Below are 10,981 nucleotides of genomic sequence, written 5' to 3'. Positions count from 1 at the left end.
ACAGACATGTCACCATCACTGACTGCTTCTCCTGAGGGTTCAAGATTATATGGATGTCAAAAGTATTTAAAAGTCATTGTTCATTGGTCCAGCCATTGCAGCTGTTCCAGGAAAAACATAGATCATCCTGTCCACCAAATAGTTGTAAAGGTATGTATACCCAGTGAAGGTAGGGAATTCATTCTGCTGTGGTCTGAGTCTAGGGTTTCACACAGATTGTCGTATGGGCAAACTCGACACTTCAGTGGGTTCCAGGCAAGGAGAAGGGGCGGACTGTGCAGAGCTCACTGCCTGAATCCCTCTGCAAAGCCAGGAACCCTGTTATTTCATTAGCTCCTAACTTGTAATCTCATGTGACTTCATTACCCTGAACAGCTCCACTGATGTCAACTGACAGAAAAAATAAAATTCGCATGGCAATTAAGCACGCATATAAGTATTTGGAGAGCTGTCCAAATAACATTTTACTGTCAATAACACATACAAATGTTTTCTTCAGATACAGCTTGACTGCTCATGCCCCTGTATGCATCACTAATTATTGTGATGCATATGAAAATACGGTATGTAACCAAGTGACAAATGAGCACTTAGACAGTTTGGAGTAAAAGATGAAGGAAAAATAAGGGGACAGATGTTATGCAGAAACATTTTAAATAAATGGACAAAGTGTCACAGTAGAAACAGAACTGTAAGCTCACAAAGATACTAGATTATAGACAGAGATCAACCATGACACTACCAAAGACACACATCGGTCAGTATCACATGGCTGGAAACATACAGAAAGTCATAAAAGAATGGTGAAGTCTGGAAGGAATTCCAGTTCAGAAATGAAAAAAGGTAGAAGGAACAATTAACTCATCCATTTTGTGGAGAAGTCTTGTCAGCACATAGCCCAAGTAACATTCAAATGGTAGTCAGCAGTGATTCTAATATATTAAGGCAGCATAGAATAATTCTGTTTTATTGAGCTCATTACTACACTTCTGTGTTCCCAACACTTTAATCTGTTACTGGCAGAAAATATTAATGTAATCCTTCAGACAGAGGAAATCAGCATTGTCCTTTTCTAATGCCCCTAAGTCCTCCAAGTTCTCTAGATCCACAGTAAACTATAGGACCTGTATTAAGGTTTGGCTAAAGGCATAAGACAGAATGCATCTGGGTAGTCTCAGGCTGTCACATATAGTTGTGGTCATAAGTCTGCATACCAGAAACCAGGACTCTGTACAACAAAATAACACTAAATTAAAGGCGGGGTGGGAGGAAGGGAAGAAAAGATGAGAACCCTGATTGGATTCTGCTAGTGCTCTTCAGAAATGGAAGAGAGCAGCATAAGCTCTTTCTCCACCTCCGTAAGATCAGGCAGAAGAGAAAAGATTAAAATACTGTATTTTTCTGCCTTTTCTTTCATTTATGGTGTTTTTAAACAAGAGATGAATCAATGAGGGCCATCTCTTGGTGGTGAGATAGAGGCAGAACTAGATGGAACAAGAGTGGTGTCATACAGATGAATTAACGCTCTGATCCAATAACCTGTTCTTGGTATTGACCAGGAACAAATTGTATTCCCTTTGTGTTGTATGGCAAAAAAGAAAAAAAAAAAAAAAGAGACTGTGACTCCAAGGCTCAGCAAAAAAGATAGTAAATGAAGACTAAATTAGTCTTCTTTGGTCCACTTGATTGGAGAAAATAAAAAGTCTTTTCACTGAAGAGAATACTAATAGAAGGAAGGAGGAGAAATAGAAGCTTTTGAGGAGAAATCAGTATGCTTTAGTTTTCTCAGGGCACGAGAAAGTTAGATGAAGCAGAAACAAATCCTTCTTTTCTTCTTTCCAAGGAAAGAAAGGCTACAAGAATATTCCATAGTCCTTGTAGAGTTTAACTGGGGAATGACTGATAGACTGATGAGCTGAGATGATCAAGATCTTTTCTTTTTAAAAAAGTGTTTAAAATGAAGGCAGACAGACTATAGTAGTATTTGCTTTTAAATAGGAAGGCTTCCAAGTTTTGTAGAAAAGCATATATGGGAAATTTATTTAATTTTTGAAATATTTACTTCTCAAACAAATTAGCAGAGTTTTCTGTAAACAGGAGAAACATATATATTATATAAGCATATGTATATATCAAGACTATAGCGAGATGTTTTATACAACACTTAGTTTCCTGTTTCTTAAGACATTTTGCAGCTTAAGAGAACCTATGAAATAGTTGTTTGGTCTCACCTTTTGATTCTTACTATATACTTTTTCTATACAGTCACTGAGTCAACACTCCTTTCGTTACTCTTTCTCTCATGCTGTTTCTTGAAATAAAAACAACAATATGATGTACTGTAAGGAATACTTATTATTCTTGGATGTAGATTAGAGCAGGTAAAAAAAGAGGAATTCCAGAAGAGGAGTCCATTTGGCACAATATTCTGTCTGCAAAGCTGCCAGGAGCGACTTCTTCAGACACAAAGACAAGTAAGAAATTATCTTTCTTAAATATAATTTGCTCAAAGTTTGTTTCTTCCCAAATACATTAAAAGAGAGGTTAATTGTATCACCTACCTTCTCTGTGGGAAAAGTCGCCTAGATACAAATTATTCTCTTTTTGGCCTGCATAGCATTTGTATTTTCAAGCAAGTAAGCCTTTTTAATGTGCGATGCAGGTGATACTGTAACCGTCCTACATTCTTGTAGCTTCCACAGCAAATGTGCTCTTTAGTACCATGGCAATTGAATTTTAAGAAAGTGGCTGCCTAGAATCAGAAATCTACACCATTTCTAAATTAAGCATATGGCAGGGCATTTCAAGAGTATACTTGAGGACATACATAGATAATAAGCATCAGAATTTTTATAAATCTGTGTCAGAAGTTCTGAAATAATGTGCACAGTGTAGGAAACAGAAAATTTGAACCTAACAGAGAATTAGTGCAGATATTTCCATCCATTGAATGATAAAGAAATGTAGAATTATGGATTCTTTCTTCTGTAATAAATTTTGTTTCATATATCAATTTCAAAATTATATTTCTTTGCAAACATATACTTAATAAAAATTATCATCACAGAACTCTGAATTTTATTTTTAAATATTGTATTTACTTTTGATAACACAGTTTATAAAAGAGCAAGGAAAATTAAAAATATACTACAAGAAAATGAAATTAAAGATTTCAAACAGAATTGATCAAATACTTTGGTGTTGTAATGCAGCCATTTTGCTTTTCTAATCAAACAAACAAAAATGCTGGTTGGAAAACATAATGAAACCATTAAAGAACAGAGTTGGGATGGGAAGGATGTATAACCATGTCAGTCCAACAATATTTGTGGTGTTTTAGCTGTATCTGAATGTGAAAAATAAGCCTGGGCTTCCCTTTCACTGTCATCCATGGCTGCATTCTGAAACACTTGGAAGGATTTGCTCTGAAAACTGCAGGTCTGCTCTTACTGATTGAAAACACCCAGGGAATGCAAAGGGCTCACAAAGACTAAGAGGTCTGGGAAGCTAAGCTCAGATGAAACTTTGAACACTTTCATCAGACTTCAGAACAAGTGGGGAAAAAAAAAACCACATGAGCCTTTTTTTTTGCAATCATCTTACTTTTCTGTAAAAGTGTAAGGGTGAATTCATATGCGTCCTCTATCATCTTTTACTGAACTTTCTTGACATATCCTACAATGAAAAGGATGTTGAGTCTGTCCTAGAGATGGCACTGTTGCATTTCTGTGATTACTGGTAGTTTGGTAATGGAAAAGTCCTAACTGGGGGGAGAAAGGAAATTAAACTATGCATCAACTGTCATGTTACAGTATTTTTAATGCTAAGTTGCTCCTAAAGATCAAAATCCCCTCACCTTTTTTCCTGTCAGATAACTTTGTTGGTCTACGTAAACCAAGAAAAAAGGAAATTATTATATTTGACTGTGTAACAAACTATGGCGTTTTGCTCTTTGAAAAATGAATTTCTTCAAATAATTACCTTAAGTTTAATTTTTATATGAAAAAAACTAACTTTGAAAGATGAATTTAAATACCAAGACTCTAGTTACATTTGTTCTACTGATTTAGACATTACATTTTATTTTTATGCATGTGTGGGAGTGGGCATGTAAGTGTTACATTCTGGGAGCAATACTGACTGAGCACACTAAATATGAGACACTGAGGAACACCAGGAGCTTAAGCTTCCCACCTTGGTGGTGTCATTTAGTGGCTGACCGAACAAGATGAAAAACAATGCAGAATCAAAACTTAAAACTTAAGCTCCTGAAACCCATAAATCGCAAACTTAGTTTAGATTCTTGTTCTGTGACCCGCCCATTCTTCAAAGTGGGAAACTCTCCGTTGGGAAGTAGGCACCTACTTAACTGGTTACACAGCAAAGTCCTCACTCTAACTGAGGTGATATCGAGATATTCCCATCGAGTGCCTTGCTCTTACACCCAGCTCGTACTCGGGAGTCCTTCACAGGCAGGAACAGGCTAATTGATAAATACAGCTAAGGAAACACGCCAGAGTTAGAAACTAGTAGATAACAGAAACAGTGGGGGAAGTCCCCAAAACCAAGCTGATTTCTCAGAAAGAGGAAGGATCAAACCCGGACCTCTGCCTCTCGGTTTGCATGAATAAAAGTGACATAGCAAACAACCAGAGCAGATCATGTGATATCTTGCTTTTGCCTGCTTCTCTGGAAAGCAACATTGGACTTTGTGGCTTGTCTGTTAGTTACCTTGGTAAAACTGAATTCATTTGCCAAATGGAAGAGACTATATTGTGAGCATGGATTGATCAGCTCAACTGTCTCAACTGAGCCAAGGTGTCTGCACAGGTACAGTTATTTCAAGAACTTTCTTTAAATAAAATGTACCATTGTAGCCTTATATTTAAAAAGGAATTCAGTGATAAGGTGACCTTGTACAGCAAAGTCCAGGATATGACTCAGTTAAAAGTATTGAAATCCTTGGAGGACACGCTTTTCCTTGCTTACATATGCTTACTTTTTTCCTAAATATGCTTTAATGGGGCATTTACAGACTGATAGCAGCTCTTTGTTACAAGTCAGTGTACAAAAATTAAATACCCGATTAACTGCTCTGCAGGACCAGATCCGCAGTTCCATCCTATTTAAAAGAAATACCTTCTGTAGTAGAGACATTAATTCAAAGTTTTATCAAATTAAAGTTATTAAGAATTTGCTTATAAAATCACTATGCTAGAATCATACATGGTTTGCATAATTTTTAGCATACACCTATCCCATTAAATATATATAGTGTTTTAAAAGCAACAGCTTTGCCAAACAAGCAGTAGGTTTTTTTTCCCAAAGAACTGAGAAAAATGATTGTATAAAAAAGTACAAATTTTTATATGACAGTAGGCTACTGTCATTAAAGCTGAAATGTATCATGGAGTAAGCAGGTATAGGAAAGCAATCTGTGTTTTTTGGCAGATAGAAGTAACAGGTGATTCTTCTGTGGTTGGAAAGCAACTGCATTGCAGCATCAAATGTGGATTCCTGAAGCCTTGGAAACAGACTGTTGGGCTCTAAAATGTAACCCTAACATCTTACTAAATATGTTTTGAACACCAAGGAGAAGATATGCTTCCATTATAACAAAGTTTGGAATAATAAGTTTGCAACATCTATCTGTAGTGTGTTCTCTCAGAAGTACATAGAACATGGTCCTGTACGAACAGCAATTCTATGTGCCGTGAAAAATGATGCCTACATACTCTCCTTGTGGGTGGGACAGGGAACACATGCAAACATATACTTTAGAAAGCTTTGTGCTCTTTCCTTCATATATACAGATCAATGAGTGTGAAGCTTGCATTTTAGGAGCACTTACAGCTGAAGTTTCTTAATGAATTGTGTAAGACACTGCAGCTGAAAAGACATTATCTTTAAAGACAAAGGCAGATGAATAGGTTCAAGGCATTCTGTCCCCTTTAACCTGTATGTCCCCTATTCTCCTTAATGCTGTAGGCTATTTTGTCCATAACAGATAAATACAACTAACTTGTTAGTCCCAGGAAGCAAGCACAATTCAATATCGCACCTGTAAACAGTTATGCATTTCTATAGCAACTAATGTTAGCCAGTGTGACCAAAGAATTCCCTTTATTATAAAAAAACCAAACAGAACAGTAGGGGGAAAATCCATTACTGAAGAAATACCCAATTCTAGGTAGAAAGGTCAGAATTGCTCCTGGGTTCTCAACATCGGATGCACATACCTTTGGGCACCTCAGCAATCCAGTGAAGTGCTCAAACTGCATTTTTTTATACCACCCACAGGCTTCTACCTGAAGAACAAAATTTTTCACAGTCTTACAAAGAATGACAGAGTAAAATCCGATGGACTGTAATGACCATGTAATTTTTTTCCTCTCCTTAATGTTTCAGAGATTCTTGAAAGTGGTAAAAACAGAACCTTCATTAAAATGTGATGAGGTAGCCTGTGAATGTAAAGTTTCGGGAAATAACTCTCTGAGAACCCCTCATGGCCCAAACCCTGACTGCCTTGTTTGGACACAGTATAAACCATTCTAGTTTGGTAGCACAAGTTATTAATTATGAGCCCCCGCACTTCAGCTGTTATCAATACGGTTTCCATGGAGTTTAACACAGTGCATACTCAAGTCCATGGAAAATACCAGGGGAGTTTTGTAGAAGCAGTGCAAAAGAAAAATAATAGGAGAGGTTTTCAAGTTGAGTTCAGAATTGGTACAGGTCCAGTAAGAAAATCATGATGCCACAACAGGTTACTCAGTATCTCCTTGCCTCATCTATATCTGGGAAAAAATTGCAAAGTATATAAGACACAAAGCACAAGTCCTGCCAGTTCATGCTAATGATCTGTATTGCTGCTCCTTGTAGGGTAGGAAACAGCAATTCTATTATTCATAATTATGCCTTATCTATTTCCCACTCCTGTTTTACTTGGAAATAGTTTTAATTAATGTGGTTTCTTTCTTGCACCATACCTTTTAGTAGAATTGCTGGGCAGAGTTAAAATCGTGTTACAAGTGTCTGTCTAGAGACTACTTATTTAGAAGGTATTGCATATAATGGATGTGAGTAATTTTCAGCACTTTTTGTATTCAGGATTCAGGTTAAAATGGTATTTGTTGGGAAAAAAAAAATTAGGACAAAAGTGTTTGCATTGTCACAATCTGGCAAAGAACTGTTGATAAATTAGCTGGGCAGCACTCCTCAGAATTGACTGACCCTTACAGGTTTGTGCATGGCTTGTGTCGTTCAGTCCCAGCGATCTTGGAATATGGAGGCAGAGGTCAGGACTGGTGCTGTATATTTGAACTGAAAGTAGATTCATTGCTGAACTAATGATGGTTGTTATAACACGCTGTATGCCGTTAAAAACACTGTCTTGTGCGAGACCCCATGAAGTCTTACCTGATTTTAATAGGACTATGAACATACCTATGCCTTGCAGAATATTATGGTGTAGCTACAAAAGCAGTACAGTTAAGTCAGCATGGTGTCACTACCAGGCTAATTTGTCTTATCAAAGTTGCCATCAAGTACCACGCTTCTGGTATTTGAGCTAATTTGGAGAACTGTAAGACAGAAATGCTTTGCACAATATAGACAAATCCTACACTTCATAGTTCCATGTAATTTTGGAGCTATGAATCCAGAGAACAAAAGCATTTGCTTCAGTTTTCATGTTAACCACTGTCATGAATTTGTTCAGCAATCTAAATAGTGTACAGACATACACTGCAGTGACATAACTTTCCTGCTGTCATGCCGAACTCTCAGTGAATGCAGGTACAGTGTAGACTAGGAAAGGCAAAGCCTATAATTTCTGAGGTAACTGACTGTACAATGGGAATCAAAATCCAATGTACTTCATGTACTCAACTCTCTTCATATCTAAAAACTGGTGATAAAGATAAAATTCTCCACATGGACATAGGTGTATAAAGTATTCTCAGTTAGCTGGGGCGAAGGATGAAACGTTGGACACCACAGCCTGCAAGTGTTTCAGTAGCAAGTAGTTTGGCCCAGATTTTCAACAGTACTCAACACTTTAAAATTCAAGTGATACTGAGTATGCTTTGCTAAAATTGATATTTGTACCAATTTTAGCATATGATAACTCCTTCACTAATACATTATGTTTCAAATCTAGATACCTGAAATAATTCCAATCTAATTGAGAACAAGTTCAGGATTCCCTAACTTTATGGTAAGAAACCACATTACAAATAGCCAAGAGACAGAAAAAACTCAAATCCTTCAGTGAAACAATACAGAAGTTGTACTCTTAAAAGGTGCTCCCATCGAGAACTACTTTGTCTCTAATACAGTGCAAATACCCAGCATCTGGATCCATATAAATTGCCATGAAGATTCATCATGCTCTCTTGAAACGTCCCTGTAAGAAACTGCAGTTGTACGAGTTGTCTGGTATGAGATACTGCTACAAATAAATCTGACAAGCAAACAGCTACAGCAAAATGGATTGCATCTGATAGAGTGTCATCTCGCTCAGTAATCTGTGGTCTTTTATGACTGAAAAGAACGAAAGAACAATTTTTGTGAAAGAGTAATACAGCTGATACAGTCAGTACTTAGGTACAACTATTTTAAAACACCCCCAAGTATTCAGTATATTCTTAACTGCCTGGTCACATAGTATGATCAGTGAATCCTAATAATATTGAGGTCTAAGGTTTAAGAGCAAACCTGATAGATCTGAATGTTAGTCTGTGTATCCTGAACTCTATTTTAGAGAATGCTCTAGAGATACAAGACCCCCACTGAATTATGCAAAGTGATACCTAGTGTTTTATTTGTAGTAACTTCCCAGGAATGGTAATTTGAAAATGTACTTTAAAATATTTATTAAAGTGATGAATGACCTCTGACCCTTGGATATTCTCTGTTTTGGAAAGATTAACCACTATTATATGTACAGCTGTATGTGTATGAGAACTGCCTTCTCTCCCTTTTTCCAGTGAAAAAATGGCTATTGGTTGATTGGTTTCTTTAATGAAATATTCCAAGCTGAAAGAGATATTCCTATACTGCATTGAGTGTATCCACTCTGAAGTGTCCACTCAGTTTAATGTAACTGCTGTAAAATCACATCTCACCTTCTTCTGAAATAACCTTCTTTTATACCTCAGGAATCTTCAGTTATCTTGTGGTATTCAAACATTCCAAACCCCAATAAAGGAGAGTGTATCAACTTTAAAGTATAATATTAAAGAAGCTTTTTAGACTCAATATTGTAATTATTTCATTTTCTGTCTTGCTACCATTCCGTATTTTGCAGGCACAATGGGGAAATCTCTGCAGGTTTGAAGCTATTGCCCTGTTCACATGAGTAACAAAATGTTGAGCTGCATTTCAGAAATCATCAGTGCTGTCTGAACTACTCTTGTTCACAAACTTAGGTTGGCAATGCCCTGTGAAACTGTGTTTCCTTGTGACATTTCCAGTACTTTTAATTACAGCTGGGCAGAAAGGATAGCAATGTTGTGACTTCTATGCTTTCATTTTTAGTTAAGAGTGACAATGTAGAAATTTAAAAAAAAATTCTTGAGAGACAGCATGAAATATTAAAGAAAGCTCTAGCATTAGATTCAGGAGAGCTTAAATTTGCTTTGGGCTCGGCTATTACTGGCCTTCGCCCATGAGTGAAGGCAGCTGCCCTCTATTTCTTTTGACTACTTAGATTGTATGATGCTGTGAGCCTGATGTGTTTCTCATTATACCTTGACCTTAGGATAGCAAGGCAATAATCTTGGGTTAATAATACCATACTATAAATAAATAATACTTAAATATTGACTCAAATTAACGAATTTAAATTAACTAGTTTCAGCTCAGAAGACCATTCCAATATTAGAGAAATGAGCAAATATTCAAACTAGCAATTTTTAAAGCTATCTTATTTTAAGTCTAAGTCCAAGGTCTAACACCAAGGAAGATAGTACATATTAAAGTGTCTTAAAATACATTATATAATTAATGTTGCACATTTTCATTTATGTGAAGAAAATATTATTCCAATAATAAGAGTATGAAATAGGCTGTTGGAATATATTGGACGTTTAAGCAACACTTCTTACATCATGACTGTGCATTTGTTCCTGTGATTACTGTAATTATTTAAATATATGTTAGATCAATACAAAATGTTTAAAGAAAGATCAAGGAAATTCAAACATCAGAACCACTCTTAAAAAAGACTTGGAAACATATGTAACCTAACAGAAGATTAAGCATGTAAAAATATAGCCTATAAAACCAATATAAATTCATAGCATAAGATTAAAGTTTTGAGTATGCTTAATTCAAACTAGATCATAATTTAAATATTGTCTTATTGTGTTCTAGCAGCCAAATATTACTTCAATATGTGCACATCTGCAGGACTATTTAACAAGAAGAGGGAGAAAAATAATTCAAATGACAGATAGTGTGTTTTAGTGAATATTTGTGTGTATAGTGTAACTGTGTGTGAAATAAACAAGTATTTCTGCTTTGGGGGAAAATATAGGTCCCAATTTCCAGTCACTGAAATTAATTCTAGATACACAATAATCTGGCCTTTTTTCGCTTTGCGTCATAAACAGAAGCCTCTTGCACACAATGCACTTTGAAAGCAAAATTTACAATTCTTAAATATTAGCAAATAACACACTTGTTTCAGAGGCAGAACATCAGTCTCAAATATTGGCTATTTAACAAGGGGTCTTAAACATAAGCCTGACGAACTACTTTGTGTCATTTTTCCAAAGAAAAGGTACACTCTTTAGTAAACTGCAGAAATCAGATTAAAGGAAATATATGAAGAAAGAAAAAATACAGTCCGATTTTACAGTCCAATTTTATATCATTACATAGCTTTTTATATTACAACATATATGCAAAAAGGCACTGTAGTGACTAACATTTGCACCTCAACTGAAAAAAAAGGTCACTTGCCTCCCATTTGCTC

Source organism: Haliaeetus leucocephalus, unplaced genomic scaffold (assembly GCF_000737465.1).
Source record: "Haliaeetus leucocephalus isolate CR32 unplaced genomic scaffold, Haliaeetus_leucocephalus-4.0 Scaffold273, whole genome shotgun sequence".
NCBI classification, from domain to species: Eukaryota; Metazoa; Chordata; class Aves; order Accipitriformes; family Accipitridae; genus Haliaeetus; species Haliaeetus leucocephalus.
This window is presented reverse-complemented; position numbering follows the sequence as displayed.